Here is a 17,940-nt window from a genome sequence, read left to right as displayed (position 1 = left end):
TGAAGTTCTGAGATGCTTTCGTGATGTATGGTTCAAAGAAGGAGCCTGAAAAAGTAGAACTCCAAAAACAGTTTTTCCCTTACAATAAAGAACCATACTACTTATGTCAAGTTTTTAGGCTAAACAAAATCACTAAAGTTCAACACTTATACTTGTGTTTATCCTTCTAACATGTCAACATTATCACTAGTATATATTTTGAAATTTTATAGCTACATTATATATTTATACATGTAAAAAATCATTAACTGTGAATTCAAAATTTTTTGAAGAATTTTTTACATTGACTTAATCCAATACAGAAGGTTTGTTATTTGGTTTTTAGGAGCATTAGCAACTAAGGCCATATTGCTCCGGGATATGCGGTGATCATTCCCTGACCTTTCCACATCCTCCATATTTGGTGGTGACGGGCTCGAACCCCGGTCTAATCAAGAAGCGTGTGCTTACACACTACTGCTCCTTCCCACCTGGCTACGGAGGCGCCCCAATACAGAAGGGTGTGCAACTTCTGACCAGAGGGTTAAGATAAACCTAAGACAACCATTAACAGCTATAACATTAAAATCTCGCTTTCTTACACACACACAAAATATTATTTAACTACTTATAAAATATCATTTAATAGCATGAGAGAGATCATCCTTACTGGAGCAAGTAGCATGCTCAACATGGACATCCTAATATATGAAGATATGCACGGATGAAATGTATTCAGGATTAAAAGCTTAATATTCCACCATTACAACTCTAAATAGAACAAATGCCACTACATGGCATCTAACAGCTGCCATTTTTTTAAAATAAAAATTTTAATTTTAACTTTTCTGTTGAATTTAAAATGGTATTTATTAACTAGGATTAACATAATTTATCACATTTACTGTTGTTTGAACTTTCCTGAGCAGTATTCATTTTTTCACTTGTCTTTTTTTCACCACCTGTCCCTCAATTTCCAACTTTTCATCTGCCAAAGGTTCCCCCCACCTCCCCCAGCTGAAAAAGGGTCAATTTTCAGAAAAACAGATCATGGCTAAAATGTATCAAATATAATATGCCATTGGTGTAGGTACAGTACCCATAATAATCCACAACGCACTCACCACTTCAGGGTAAGTGGGAGGTGCAGACAAATTACTGTTGCTGGATTTTGTACGTCTGCTGCTAATCCAAAAAAAAAAAAAAAAAAGTTAACCACTCACAACTCTAACAAATCAAAATGAAAACAGATAATACTGTAACATCAATTAGAGCAGTGGTGCGCAAACTTATTTCGCTTGCAACCCACATTATTAAATATAAAATTTACACGACCCTTCAATGTAAATCCCGAGGATGACCAGATTTTTAGTGAAGAAAAATTGTATTTTATAAATTATGAAGTAGAAAATTTTATTTGAGTACTGAAAAAGGAATAAAAAAAATTGTTTCCCTTTTAATTTACACATAAAATAATTGTTTAATCTTTTAACTGAATACAGCAAAAACAACAAATCAAATTCTTTTTCAATTAATATTGCAAAACAATGAAAAATGAACAATTACAAAACAAAACAATTAATGAGAAGGATGAGCCTGGATACCCAATAATATTTTGTACAATATTTGAAATTGCTAATCTCATGTCATCTTCTGGATCAAGTCTGGAACCCACTAATGTTATTAGTGGGGTCCCACAGGGTTCGGTGTTAGGTCCACTGTTGTTTTGTATATTTATCAATGATATTGATGAAGGTATATCAGGCTTATTGTCGAAGTTTGCAGATGATACAAAGGTTGGCAGGGTTGTTAATGACAGTAATAGCAGTGTGCTACTGCAACAGGATCTGGATAATTTGGGCAGATGGGCTAAGAAGTGGCAACTGAAGTTTAACCTTGACAAATGCAAAGTACTGCATATGGGTAGAAGTAACCCCAGAGAAACATACCAACTGTGTGGTACTACACTTAAGGTGTTAGAAAATGAAAAAGACCCGGGAGTAATTGTGCAGGCAGATATGAAATTTTCTGAGCAATGCAGATAGGCTGCCAGGGCAGGTCATGGGGTTTTGTCAATGATATATAGGAATTTTGCTAGCAGGGAGAAGAAGGTGATTGTCCCTCTGTATAAGGCAATGGTCAGGCCACGGCTTGAGTACTGCGTACAGGTCTGGAGGCCTCATTTTAGGAAGGATGTAGATTTACTTGAGCGTGTACGGAGAAGGGCAACAAGATTGGTGAGGGGAATGACGGGATCCTCTTATCAAGAGAGGCTTAAGTTCTGCAAATTGCAGTGGCTGGAGACTAGGCACCTGCGCGGTGATCTGATTGAGGTGTATAAGGCCTTGAATGGGTTCAGCACGGTGAATTCTGATGGGATCCTTCCACTTGTTCAGATTACGAACCTAAGGGGGCATAAATTCAAATTAAGAAAGGACAGATGTAGAATAGATGTGCAGAAATTTGCCTTTAGCCAGCGGGAGGTTAAATGCTGGAACAAACTTCCATCTGTCGTTGTGGAAGTTGATAGGTTGAATAAATTTAAGGAGGAAATGGACAGACATTTGGGGGGAATGGTGTGATTTTTTTTTTTTTTTTGGCTGATGCTGCATAAGCTCATACACTTGCTTTCTTGTATCACATGCCACTACTACTACTACCCTGTTTTGTTTTTATAGCCGTTAATTTTGAGAAACCAATCTCATATAAATATGTAGACCCGGTAGCAATCTTTGTATTGCCATTTTCGATTATTATGGATACTCATCTCAAAGAATAAGCCAAAATTTTTCACAAATAGTCTTCAAACAAATGACAGGTCGATAAGATGTTCCTTTGGCTGAATAGTAATTTTGGGGCAGGAAGAAATATCAAAAGCAAAGGGATTACGGATCCAGTACGACTTTATATCAGGTGATACATTAAATCATTTGGAAAAATGCTTAATTGGCATTGTTAGGTGGGTGGCAATGATATCCCTAAATTGTAAAATGTCAATATTATTGCTGTTTATTAAAAATCTTAATAAAGCAGTAGCACACTGCCATTAACAACCCTGCCAACCTTTGCATCATCTGCAAACTTCGACACTAAGCCTGATATACCTTCATCAATATCGATAAATACACAAAACAACAATGCGCTCAGCACCAAACCCTAGTGGGACTCTACTAATAACATTAGTCCACGTAGAGCAGTGTCCATTTATTACCACTCTCTGCCATCTCCCACTCAACCATCCTTTTCTCCATTGCAGCAACTTGCCTTTAATGCCACACCACTCCAATTTGTACAGCAGTCTTCCATGCGCAACAGTGTCAAAATCTTTCCTGAAATCCAAGTATATGATATCAAAATTATTTTTTGCATCCAGTTCCTTTGTAACCACATCATAATAACCAATCAAATTAGTCAGACAAGACTTTCCTTTAACAAACCCATGCTGTGTCTGAATTATTGCTGCTGTCTTGTCTAGATGATCGTGCAATGCATCTTTAACCAGCGACTTCATTATTTTACCCGGAACAAAAGTTAAACTAACAGGTCTGTAATTACTCGTGTCACCTTTCGATCCCGCTTTGTGAACTGGGGATACATTTGCACATCTCCAGTCCGTGGAGACCTCCCCTGAGTCCAAGGATGCTCTCATAATTATGACTAAGGATTTGGTTACTTCCTTTGCCGCCTCCTTTAATATAACTGGATATGTTCCATCCACCCCCAGTTGCCTTTCTTATGTTTAACTTCAACAATTTCTCCTCCACTTTGCTCTCAGTTATTACAAAATCATTAAGCACCCTGCTACAATTTGATAACTTTCTGGCATTTTCAAACCTTAATAACTCCTCATGTGTGAATGTAGATGCAAAATACTCATTCAGTTTGTTTGCTTCTGAGCAGGATCATCAATAGTCGAACCATCGATATCAAGTGGACCAATCTGATTCATTCCCTTCCTTTTAGAGTTTATATAAGTAAAGAAATCCTTGCTGTTTTTCTTAGCATCCTTTGCCAAAGATTTCTTGTGATCTGCCTTCACCTGCCTAACCTCATTTGTGACTTGATTACAGACTAGCTAATATCTGCCATAGGCTTCTGTGTCACCTGATAATTTATATGCATCCCATGCATTTTTCTTCTCTGTCACAAGTCTTATTAGTTCATTTGATAACCATTCAGGCATAAACCTTGAACAATATTTCTTAATAGGTATGAAACTTTTAGTAGCTTCCACAATTAATTCCTTGAATGCTTCCCACTTAGAATTTGCTGTTGGTAACATCATCAGTTGATCCCACTGTACAGAATTTAAAAACTGTCTGAGACCACTGTACTCACCTTTACGGAAGCAAAAACCCTTTCCTTTACCCCTGATGGTAATTATATCTTTAAGTAAACCCCACATCACTACACTGTGATCACTGCCGCCTAGTGGTTCCTTTATCTGCAAATTCTTAATACACGAATGATCACTGCTGATAACCAGATCAAGAGTATTACCCTCTCGAACATGCTGCTGCAGAAAACAATCATCCAATAAATCCACAAAAGTCTTACTAGTGTGCAAGTGGCCAATCCACAAGTTCCACTCAATATCTGGAAAGTTAAAATTCCCCATTATAAGACATTCTGATTTACTAGCCCACTCTATTTCTCTGTACAATTGTTCATTGGTCATTAGGCCTATAACACACTCCTACTCTTGTTTTTGCTTTCACAGTGCGTGTCACACCAAACGTCTCAACAGTGCACGGTTCATCTATATCAACTTCTTTTGATTTTATGTTTTTCTTAATTAACAGCATAACAGCTCCTCCCTTCCTATTGTGTCTATCCTTTCTGTACATATTATACTCCCCAAATTCCAATTCTGTATTCCTGATATCTGTGTGACACCATGTCTCTGATATCCGAATATCTGCCTTTGATGTCTTGACCAACACTTCAAATACATCAAATTTATTTACTATATTTCTAGCATTGGTATACATGCACCTATTCTTATTCTTAAGTTACCCTAACACATCCCATATACCCACCTGTTTCATGATGACTGCCATCAGTCCCTGAAACTCCCAGCACCCCTCACTCCAGGCCGCTGCTTATTCCACCTCTGCCTGCAGCTACTTTTAACCTTTTAATCTGTGAAACCCCCAAGCTAGCAGTTTTCCGACCCACCTAACACTGCCTCGATAGCATCAGCAAATATTCTTGCACCTTTTTTATTTAAGTATGTTCCATCCCTGTAGAAGCAGTCTCTCCTGTTAATAAGCACAGACCACGCTGAAAAAAATTCTACCCCTTGAGCCTTGCTGTTGTTATTTGGTTTATAGGAGAATTGGCAACTAAGGCCATATTGCTCCAGGGATATGCGGTGGTCACTCCCTGACCTTTCCGCATCCTCCGTAATTGGTGGTCACGGGCTCGAACCTTGGTCCAATCAAGAAGCGTGTGCTACGCACTGCTGCTCCTGCCCACCTGGCTACGGAGGTGACCCCCCCCCTTGAGCCTTGCACATTCTTTCCAGGGCCAAATTGACTGACAAGGCTCTCATCATGTACTTCCTCCTATCGTGTCTGGGCAGAATTGCAGACACTTTCACAAACAACCCTATCTCGCAACTTTTTTCAACATTTATCTGTACGTGTTGAGTACATCTGCAGATCTCTTACTCTTAATGTCATTAGTTCCTACATGTACAACAATATCACCTTTTGTGCCCTTAAAAGTTGATATCTTCTCTATAACGTCATCAACTTTTGCCCCTGGCAGACATACCCTGGTCCTATTCCATCTATCCTTTTTACACAATATATTCCCTGTCTCCCTGACAACAGAGTCAACAATAATAACTAACTCCTGTGGGACCAGCGAATTCTGCCTTGGAGATTGCACTGTGTTGGCTGATGCCCAGGAGTGAGCTCTGGCATTGAGTTGGGCAGCTGAGAGCTTGATAGGTCCCTCATATTAATTTTTTCGAGGGCATCTACCTTACACCTCAAGCTCTCATAGACGCCCATTAGAACGCCCAGTTGGCACCTAATTTCTAGACACTCTCTGCACTTGGCACACACAAAGACATCCTCCTTGGCTAGATCATGTTTTGTTCCAGAGAGTTTGGCAAACATTTCACAAGTTGCACATTTTTTTATGCTGTGATGCATTGGAGAATCGGCCCCCTCAGTTCTCCCCCGAGTCACAGCACTCCTGCCACTTTGTGCCCATTGCTTTGCTGCTCTAGTCTGGGGCATGATATTTTAAATTAATAAGATCAATAAATTTAATTAATTAATTGTCAATACTACACTCTAATAGAATCCTAAATTCAGTGATGCATATTACGCTATATAATTTTACGTTAGAGCTACCTAGTTACCACAATTAAAAATTTTAATTTCCTACCACTCTATACAAAAACAATGGCTGCAAGATTCAAACGAAACAATGATTTTACGTATATTAAGTAGTAATCTAGAAAAACTCTTATCTAAATTAAAAATAACCAGCATAACTAGAACTATAAGATTACATATAAAGTACAATTTAAAATTACAATTAGGTTAATAAAATGGCAAACACATCATCATCACTTTTTCGGAGCATGTAATTCATAGCTGTAATTTTTAAAGAGTCTGCAAGAGCAGTTTGTGCTAAGTTATAAAGTTGACAGAATAAGAAACAGCACTAAAGGAGAGAAACAGCACCTTTTTTTTGCAAGAATTCTTATAGATATTCATAGATATTCATATTGCTTTCTTAATATTTTCAGATTATATATATTTTTTTCTTTTTTTTTTTATGGGATTTGAAAGAATTATGACTATAAAAGGCTATGTGTATTTTACTGCAATTGCATCATTTGTACACGGCTAAATAAAGATTAACAAATTTGCAATAGCGGCATCGTTTAAGTTACATCTCATATTATGAATACCTTCACAATGAGTTGCCACGACCTTGCACTACTTCGAATAAGTAACGCTTCACCCGAAGGAGAAGACTGTTGTTACTTATTCTCAGTGGATATCACCACCCAGACAGCACCGTTTCAGGGCTATTTTGTATACGTGTGGGATAATAACTCGACTATCCACTTTTCCCTATTAGACTTAGAAAAGCAAAAAGGTAGAGGGAAAGTAATAGTATGAGTGGAAGAGGAAAAGAAATGGTGTAGAAGAATGAAAGGGCCAGTAACTCCTTCAACTCACACCACTCAAAAACTCAATAAACTCCTCGAATAGACAACACTTCCATAGTGGAAAAGGCTGTTGTTGCCTATTCTTGGAAACTCCGGATATCATCAGGCTCCCTCTGGTGCCGTTTCAGGGCTATTTGGCCCTTCTTCGGTGGGTGGGTAGGTACCCAAGTGATTTGGCCCTTCTTCGGTGGGTGGGTAGGTAGGTACCCAAGTGATGTAATGATAGCAAAACAGTTGTGAAGTATATCTTCACAATATGAGAGATGTCTGATGGTGTATGATATAAGTTAAGACTCTAATGCATTAGGGCTTAAAGCCTCAAGCTGCGAAAGAGATTAGACTATGTGTATTTTAGTGCAGTTGCATCATTTATACACAGCTAAATAAAGATTAGCAAATTTGAAATAGCAGCATCGTTTAAGTTACATCTTATTTTGTGAATACCTTCGCGACGAGTTGCCATGACATTGCACTACTTTGAATAAGTAACGCTTCACCCGAAGGAGAAGACTGTTGTTACTTATTCTCAGTGGATACCGCCACCCAGACTGCACCGTTTCAAGGCTATTTGGCCCTTATCCACTGAGAATAAGTAATAACAGTGTTCTCCTTTGGGTGAAGCGTTACTTATTCGAAGTAGTGCAATATCATGGCAACTCGTCGTGAAGGTATTCATAATATGAGATGTAACTTAAATGATGCCGCTATTGCAAATTTGCTAATTTTTATTTAGCTGTGTATAAATGATGCAATTGCACTAAAATACACATAGTCTAATCTCTTTCGCAGCTTGAGGCTTTAAGCCCTAATGCATTAGAGTCTTAACTTATATCATACACCATCAGACATCTCTCATATTGTGAAGATATACTTCACAACTGTTTTGCTATCATTACATCACTTGGGTACCTACCTACCCACCGAAGAAGGGCCAAATAGCCCTGAAATGGCACCAGAGGGAGCCTGATGATATACGGAGTTTCCAAGAATAGGCAACAACAGCCTTTTCCACTGGGGAAGCGTTGTCTATTCGAGGAGTTTATGAGTTTTTGAGTGGTGTGAGTTGAAGGAGTTACTGTCCCTTTCATTCTTCAACACCGTTTCTTTTCCTCTTCCACTCCTACTATTACTTTTCCTCTATCTTTTTGCTTTTCTAAGTCTAATAGGAACAAGTGGATAGTCGAGTTATTATCCCACACATATACAAATAGCCCTGAAACAGCACCAGGGAGAGCCTGATGATGTCCGGAGTTTCCAAGAATAGGTAACAACAGCCTTCTCCACTGGGGAAGCGTTGCCTATTCGAGGCGTTTATGAGTTTTTAAGTGGTGTGAGTTGAAGGAGTTACTGTCCCTTTCATTCTTCAACACCGTTTCTTTTCCTCTTCCACTCCTACTATTACTTTTCCTCTATCTTTTTGCTTTTCTAAGTCTAATAGGAACAAGTGGATAGTCGAGTTATTATCCCACACATATACAAATAGCCCTGAAACAGCACCAGGGAGAGCCTGATGATGTCCGGAGTTTCCAAGAATAGGTAACAACAGCCTTCTCCACTGGGGAAGCGTTGCCTATTCGAGGCGTTTATGAGTTTTTAAGTGGTGTGAGTTGAAGGAGTTACTGTCCCTTTCATTCTTCAACACCGTTTCTTTTCCTCTTCCACTCCTACTATTACTTTTCCTCTATCTTTTTGCTTTTCTAAGTCTAATAGGAACAAGTGGATAGTCGAGTTATTATCCCACACATATACAAATAGCCCTGAAATGGCACAGGGGGAGCCTGATGATGTCTGGAGTTTCCAAGAATAGGTAACAACAGAGTTCTCTACTGGGGAAGCGTTGCCTATTCGATGAGTTTTTGAGTGGTGTGAGTTAAAGGAGTTACTATCCCTTTCGTTCTTCGACACCGTTTCTTTTCCTCTTCTCCTACTATTACTTTCCCTCTACCGTTTTGCTTTTCTAAGTCTAATAGGGACAAGTGGATAGTCGAGTTATTATCCCACACATATACAAAATATGCCCTGAAACGGCACTAGGGGGAGCCTGATGACCCGGAGTTTCCAAGAATAGGTAACAACAGCCTTCTCCACTGGGGAAGTGTTGCCTATTCGATGAGTTTTTGAGTGGTGTGAGTTGAAGGAGTTATTGTCCCTTTCATTCTTCAACACCGTTTCTTTTCCTCTTCCACTCCTACTATTACTTTCCCTCTACCTTTTTTGCTTTTCTAAGTCTAATAGGGACAAGTGGGTAGTAGAGTTATTATCCCACATATATATACAAAATAGCCCTGAAACGGTGCCGTCTGGGTGTTGATATCCACTGAGAATAAGTAACAACAGTCTTCTCCTTTGGGTGAAGCGTTACTTATTCGAAGTAGTGCAATGTCGTGGCAACTCGTCGTGAAGGTATTCACAATATGAGATGCAACTTAAACGATGCTGCTATTGTAAATTTGCTAATCTTTATTTAGCTGTGTATAAATGATGCAATTGCACTGAAATACACATAGTTTAATCTCTTTCGCAGCTTGAGGCTTTAAGCCCTAATGCATTAGAGACAATAAAAGGCTTGATTTTACAAAGTTTCTACTATAAAGTTAAAAAAAGAAAAAAAAAGAAAAGTACAGCATGAAATTTTCTTACAATAAAAGTGCTTGGATAATATTTCATGTCTCTTAGTCATTGTTTATTCTTTATTGAAAGGTACCACATGATAAAAAATGTTTACAGTTACAAGCTTCATACAGATTTCAATACACTAAAACAATGTATATACTAGTCATAATAAATGATCTGGCAGCACTTTTATGGCTAGCTTCTAAACAGACTTACTCCTGTGATTTTTGTAAATTTTCCCAATCCATTAATCCCAAAACAACCAGTTTACATTAGAAATGGTAGCAACAAATGATGCAAGGAAGCAAACTTATAGAGCATATCTATGAAATGCTGAATAGTAGCAATATACAAACAAAACTAAATTAAATAAATAAAGAATTACTTAAGTGTTTACTGTTTAAATAGACTGACACCCTCCCCAAACACACACTGTGCATGCGTGGGAAAGGATGTCAGTCTATTTTTTATATTCTTTTTAAGTCCTACACTGCTTTTTAGTTTTTTCTAATTAATATCTCATTACATATCCAAGGTCAATTTCCATTTGGAAAAAGTAATGCATATATTACTTTGCAAAATGTTTAACTTAAAAATACCACATTATTATTTAAGAAATTCTGGAAATACGCTAGTTGTAAAGCAATTAATTATTCTACTGGCACAAAGTACTGTAGAGGCAAATGATGTAAGAAGCAAGCTTCTACAGCATCAGCCAAAGAAAAAAAGTTTATCTAGATAAACGTGCACAGGTGAAACAAATCTATCAGTTTATCTAGTTATTTCTTGAATTTATTCAAACTACCCACCCTCTACAACAAGGTTTGTTCCAACAATGAAATTTTCCTTCTGAAATTTCCAACAATGAAATTTTCCTTCTGCCCTCTGGCAGAAGGAAAATTTCCCCAAATCTAACCTGTAGCCATCCTTCCTCAATTTGAATTTATACTCTCATGTGTATAGTCTGAGCAAGAGGAATGATTCCATCATCATTGAATTTATTCAATCCATTCAAAGCTTTAAATACTCCAATCAGATCTCCTTACAGATACCTAGTCTCCAGACAATGCAAATTTGCAAAAGCAAAGCTTTTCCTGGTAAGAGTACCTTTTGCTCCCCTCACCAATCTTGTTACATTTCTCTGTACCCATTCCAACAGATTCACATCCTTCTTAAAACAAGGCTCCCATATCTATATGCAGTACTCAAGATGTGGTCAAACCATTACCTTATGCAATGGGAACTGGTCATCTTTATCATTAAAAGGATGCAGTTTTCAGATATACTTTTATTTTTTTTAGTGCAATGCATTAAATTCTATGAACTCACGTACAAAAGTTTGTATGTCTTCTGAATATGTAAGAAATATACCCAATATTTCTACTGATTTTAAAGCTTTGTAAATGCCAAATTTCCTTTTCAATCAACTGTTGACAGCAGTATATTATGATAGCATATCACACCAGTTTTAAAATTCTCTTTATACTAGGGGATGGCCACAAAGGTTAGGTGAGTTTTTTCTCTTCCTTGGTGATTTCCTTCTATTTCTGCCTCTTGTTCTCTCTCTCTCTCTCTCTCTCTCTCTCTCTCAGGGTAACTCAGAAATTTTTTTTTTTAGCTGGTGCAGCAAAAGCCTCAGGCTTCCTTGCACCATATGGCTAATAATAATAATAATAAGCCAGAACCATAGTTTGCTTTTTCCAGTATGAACACCTTGCTTAAAAGAATGGATATTAAAGGCTTCCTTCCGTCATAAATTCTTTGGGATACCTCTAGATTTTCCACTTCGCAAATCCCATTTTCTTAGATTTAATTCTAATGAATTAAATTTTAAAAAATCTAATTTAAACTGGATTCATAAGTGGGTTTTTTTTTTTTTTTTTTTTTGACTAGTGCGCACACCAGCCCAACTCATACCAAAACATCTTCATCACTGTTCCAACTTTTTCTGTGTTCCCCGATCTTGTCTTCTATCATTCTCTCCCACTCAATTCCCTTTGTTTCCACATCTCTAATCTGATCTCTCCACCTCTTCTTGGTCCATTTTCACCTCAAACATTCTTCTTGGTAATCTTCCAAGTTCATTCTCTTCATGTGTCCAAAACACTGCAAACGTGATGTAATCATCTTCTCCCTCAGACTTTCTAATCCCAAATCATATATTACTTTTCATACCAAAACTGAACCAGATAAACAACGAATATGTTGAAATGCCTTTACATAAACAAAAATAAAAAATTTCAGTTTATAATTTGCACCCTTGCAAGAGAGTTTCACAATGCTATTTTAGCTATTTTACTGCAGTAGGTAAAACCAACTCAATTAATAATGGGTCCTGCATTTTTATAGCAGTGTACGGGTTCGATCTCGCAATGGGAGTGCAATGATCGTTACCCCAATCACAAATAATTAAAATCCCTGGCAGTCGCCATCGAATAGGTGAAAAACTTGGAAAGCATGGTAACCCTATTTATATACTAAAAGTCTAAAACTAAAATTAACCACTGTTAATATAAGCTAAAAATAATTTACATAAAATGCCAGGACTAAACTTACCTCTTTTTATATTTATGTATGTTTCATAACCAAAACAATGTGTGAATTAAAAATTATTATTATTTTTTTATTTTAAGTAATACATTTACTTATAGTATTTTATCAACATCCTGTATTTGAAAAATCGTAGGCTAACACGTTACAAAATTTCTGGTGGCTGGGTGTCTGGTGCTTGCTGTTCCAGTTCACTGACCAAGGGCAGGAAGTGTAACAAGGTGACTACTTCCTGAGTGAGATAAATGCCAACCACAGCAGCATTGCTCAAAGAATTAACAGTAGTAGTTCTTGTCAACCGCTTACAGCCTAAACACAAACCTATACCAAATTTTAAATCACAAAACTATTTGTTGAATTAATAACATCTGATTTCACTTGAAAAATTTAATCAACTGTACAATTTTGTTGTATAAAAATTAATAACTTTCAAAGATTAACGGAAAATTATGTAGGTTGCCAACTCTAAGGAGTTTATACACAAACATCGAGCGTCAAGTACACGATCAAACAAATGAATATTCAGGAAGGGCAGAATAAGGAATAAAGGAAAACTTCTATGCATTACATTTACTGCTAGAGATATGTTAGTGTCAATAATAAACAATCGTAAAGAGGCCAAAATGCATAATGTGACACTAAATAAGTATGATGGAACCGACGTTATGAAAGCAGTAATCACAGCGTACCCAAAATAGCTAATAACTTTTAATCCGATGAAGGCTGCCACCCAGCCGAAAGCTAATTTATTTATTGTAGTTTTATTAATGCTCTGTGTAACAAAATAAAAATAAATTTTCGCATAATAACTTATATTATACCAGTGATAAATGTTTATGCCACAAGCTCATTCCTGATGACGGATATATATGGATGGATGGATGAGTGAAATCAATAAACGCAAACCTCGTTTTTGCGATCGGTTTGGCTGTTATCTACTGTACAGTGGATTCAGAATTGGCTACCAGACATTTCCTACGGCAGATTCTGCCTCCAACTGCGTAGAGTGTAAATCTGTTTAATTTCTTGAAGGAATACACATAATTTTCAAACGTTTCGTGATACCTCCTGTGCGGCATCTTCACCGAATGAATTACTGTCTTTATTATACTTAAACTTCACACACAAAAGAAGAAAAATTCAGTCGCTACAAAAAGTGGTATAAGAAGTGGAACAAAACGTCTGAGAATTACAAAGGTCAACAAGTGTTTTTAATATGGGAGATATATATATATATATATATATTTTAGATATAACTAATCCATATATACATAGATTAGATAGGACTTTGGACACCGTTCCAAATCTATTTTTGGTTTTCCTCTAGCATATCTAATTTTTGTGATGAGACCAATTACATAAACATGATTATTACATAAACATTCACACACTTATTCAGCCAACATACATGAATATAATTATTATTTATTTCTTTATTATTATTATGGTTTATATATTCATATTTGACCCCGGGGGCTCACATCTGGTGAGTATGGGCTTGGCACACCCAGGGTCCTGAGCCAGATATCATCATTCTTCTCTTTCTTGGTGATTCCTTTCTCTCTCTCTCTCTCTCTCACACTCTCTCAGGGTAACTCGGGAATTTTTTTTTTTTTTTTTTTGGCTGGTGCAGCATAAGCCTCAGGCTTCCTTACACCATATAGCTAATAATAATAATAATAATAATATTTATGTATTTAGCATTAGCAGATGCATATGATACAAGAAAGCAAGCTTATATAGCATTGGCCAAAAAAAAAAAAAAAAAACCCCTTCCCATTTCATCCACCCATTTATTCCAAATGTTTGTCTAGTTCTGCCTTGAATTTATTTAAGCTGTCAACTTCTACAATGACAGGTGGAAGTTTGTTCCAGCAATCAACAACCTGCTAGCTATGGGCAAATTTCCGCACATCTATTCTACAACTGTCTTAACTCAATTTGAATTTATGCCCTCGAGCGATTGATAACAGCAAGAGGAAGAATCCCATTGAACTTGCTCAAACCATTCAAAGCCTTATACACATCAATCAGATCACCTCGCAAGTGCCTAGTCTCCAGACACTGCATGCAGAACTTGTCTTTCTTTGTAAGAGTCACTCTTTGTTCCATTCACCAACCTCATTGCCCTTCTCTGTACTCATTCTAGCACCTCTACATCCTTCTTAAAATGAGGCCTCCAGACCTATATACAATACTCAAGGTGTGGTCTGACCATTGCCTTATACAAAGGGATAATCATCTCCTTATTCCTGCTAGAAAAATTCCTGTATATCATTGACAAGACACCATGGGCTATTCTCGCAGACTGTCTGCACTGCTCAGAAAACTTCATATCTGACTGCACAATTACCCCCAGATCTTTTTCATTCTCTACCATCCTGAGTGTACCACACAGTTCATATGTTACTCTGGGATTACTGCTAGTGATATGCTTTATATTTGTCAATGTTAAACCTCATTTGCCACCTCTCAGCCCATCTGCTCAAGTTTTCTAGATCTTGTTACAGTAGCATACTGTCATTAGTGTCCCTGCCATCCTTCATATCATCTGCAATCTTGGAAATTAAGCCTAAAATACCTTCATCAATATCATTGATAAATACAGAACACAACAATGGGCCCAGCACAGACCCCTGAGAGACAACACTAATAACATTAGTCCAAATAGAACAGTGTCCATTGATTACCACCCTCTGTCTTCTCCTACTCAACCCTCTGTTTATTCATAGCAGAAACTTGCCTTTAATGCCATACTACTCCAACTTGTACAGTAGTTTTCCGTGTTCAACAATGTCAAAAGCTTTTCTGAAATCGAAGAATATGATATCAGAATTATTTTTTGCATACAGTTCCTTTGTGATATGGTAGTATCCAATCAAATTGGTCAGGCAAGACTTCCCCTTAACAAGCCCATGCTGTGTCTGAACTGTAACTGCAGTATTGTCAAGATCAGGGGTGGTGAACCTTTTTAAGGGTGCTTGCCAAAATTGGCTAAATCTTTTTAAAAGCTACCCTCGGCGTGCCCCTTGGAATTTTTTGCATGCTCCTGGGAGGCCGATATTAAAGATATTTCTTAAATGATCACAATTTTATCAGTGTGTCTCCCCACTCCGACTTCAAACAAATCACTGCCTGAATATAGCTATTTACTGAATGGTGTAATGTTACTATATGCCTGGCAGAGATTCAGCGTGCACAGGTTGTGACTCAAGGTGGATTCCTGGAGTAATGTGTCGAAATTTGAAAATTCTTTGGGATGCTCTGAATTCTGCGCCCAAAATATTTTTACACGTGCCACCCCTGCTCCAGATGATCCTGTAGTGCTTCTGTAACCAGTGCCTCCATTAAATTCCCTGGAACAGAAGTTAAACTAACAGGTCTGTAATTACTTGTGTGTCACCCTTTCATCCCCCTTTGTGAATAGTGGTCACATTTGCACATCTCCAGTCCATAGGGACATCCCCTGAGTCCAAGGAAGCTCTCATAATTATGGCTAAGGGTTTTCTTACTTCCTTTGCTGCCTCCTTTAATATAACTGGGTAGATCCCTGGTGCCTTTCTTATGTTTAACTTCAACAATTTTTCCTCCACTTTTCTCTCAGTTGTTACAAAATCATTTAGCTACCTGCCAGAGTTTGATAAACTTCTGGTATTCCCCTCCCTGAATAGATTTCTCGTAATCTGCTTTTTTCTGCCTTACCTCCTTATGTTGGTAATGTAAATGCAAAATACTAATTCAATTTGTCAACTACCTGATCATCACCAACCACCAATATCAAATGGACTAATTTGATTCATCCCCTTACTTCTAGAGTTTATATAAGTAAAGAACTCTTTAGCATTAGCATTAGTAGGGGCATATGATGCAAAAAAGCGAGCTTATGCAGCATCAGCCAAAAAAAAACCCTTCCACTTCACCCCTCCGTTCTTTTGAAATACCTGTCCAGCTGAGCCTTAAATTTATTTAGGCTATCAACTTCCACAACAAGGGATGGAAGTCTGTTCCACCAATCAACTACCTGCTGGCTAAAGGCAAATTCCTGCACATCTATCCTACATCTGGCTTTCCTCAATCTGAATTTATGCCCTCTCAGGTGATTATTCTGAGCAAGAGGCAGTATCCCATCAGCATCGAGCATGCTCAAACCATTAAAGGCTTTGTACACCTCTATCACATCACCTCACCGGTGACTACTCTTCAGGCACTGTAATTTACAAAACTTAACCCTTTCTTCGTAAGAGCAACCCTTCGTTCCTTTCACTAACCCTGCTGCCCTTCTCTGTACACGTTCCAGCAGCTCTACATCCTTCTTGAAATGAGGCCTCCAGACCTGTATACAGTACTCAAGGTGCAGCCTGACCATTGCCTTATACAAGGGAATAATCACCTCCTTAATGCTGATAGAAAAATTCCTGTATATCATTGCCAAGACACCATGAGCTACTCTTGCAGCCTGTCTGCAATGCTCAGAAACTTCATATCTGCCTGCACAATTACCCCCAGGTCCTTTTCATTCTCTACCACTGTCAGTGTAGTACCACAGAGTTGATACGTTGCTCTGGGGTTGCTGTTTCCCATATGTAGTACTTTACATTTGTCAATGTTAAACTTCATTTGCCACCTCTCAGCCCATCTGCTCAACTTTTCCAGATCCTGTTGCAGCAGCATAGCGTCAGTAGCATCCTTAACAACCCTGCCAACCTTTGTATCGTCTGCAAACTTGGACATTAAGCTTGATATACCATCATCAATATTATTTATAAATACAGAACACAACAATGGACCCAACACAGAACCCTGAGGGACTCCACTAATAACATTAGTCGACGATGAGCAGCGTCCATTAATTACCACTCTCTGTCTTCTGCCACTCAATCATCCCTTTATCCATAGCAACAATTTGCCACCAATGCTACACTGCTCCAATTTGTGCAGCAGTCTTATAAGTGCAACAGTATCAAAAGCCTTTCTAAGATCCAAATATATAATATCAAAGTTATTCCCTGCATCCAATTCTTTTGTGACTACATCATAGTATCCAATCAAATTGGTCAGGCAAGACCTTCCCTTAACAGAACCATGCTGTGTCGGAGCTATAACTGTTTCTTGTCTAGATGATCCTGCAGTGCTTCTTTAACCAGTGCCTCCATTAATTTACCTGGAACAGAAGTTAAACTAACAGGTCTATAATTACTTGTGTCAGCCTTTGATCCTCCTTTGTGAATTGGGGTTACATTTGCACATCTCCAGTCTATGGGTACCTCCCCCAAGTCCAAGGAAGCTCTCATAATTATGGCTAACGGATTGCTTACTTTATTTGCTGCCTCCTTTAATGTAACTGGATAGATCCCATCCATCCCAGGTGCCCTTCTTTTATTTATCTTCAACAATTTCTCCGCCACTTTACTCTCAGTTATTACAAGATAATCTAGCTCACTGCCAGTGTTTACTTCATCTATGGCATTCCCCTTCCTGAATAACTCCTCATGTGTGAATGTTGATGCAAAATATTGATTTAGTTTGTTAGCTAGCTGAGCAGGATCATCAACAGTTCAACCATCGATATCAAGTGGACCAATCTGATTCATCCCCTTCCT

At 37.8% G+C, this 17,940-nt stretch overlaps 1 protein-coding gene across 2 annotated transcripts in view; it reads right to left on the bottom strand.

Moving 5' to 3' along the window:
• jar (Myosin heavy chain 95F jaguar) overlaps nucleotides 1–12,423 on the bottom strand; it is a 633,758-nt gene extending 621,335 nt beyond the window's left edge. For both annotated transcript variants that reach the window (XM_090379849.1, XM_090379848.1), the window contains exon 1: nucleotides 12,347–12,423. The gene's annotated coding sequence lies outside the window, so the exon portion shown is untranslated. The remainder of the gene's footprint in view (nucleotides 1–12,346) is intronic.
• Between the last annotated feature and the right edge of the window lie 5,517 nt (nucleotides 12,424–17,940).

Source organism: Mastigoproctus giganteus, chromosome 8 (genome assembly GCF_048544385.1).
Source record: "Mastigoproctus giganteus isolate SK-2022 chromosome 8, ASM4854438v1, whole genome shotgun sequence".
In the NCBI taxonomy this organism is placed as follows: Eukaryota; Metazoa; Arthropoda; class Arachnida; order Uropygi; family Thelyphonidae; genus Mastigoproctus; species Mastigoproctus giganteus.
The sequence above is the reverse complement of the archived record's forward strand: the minus strand, read 5'-3'. Positions and strand labels throughout refer to the sequence as shown.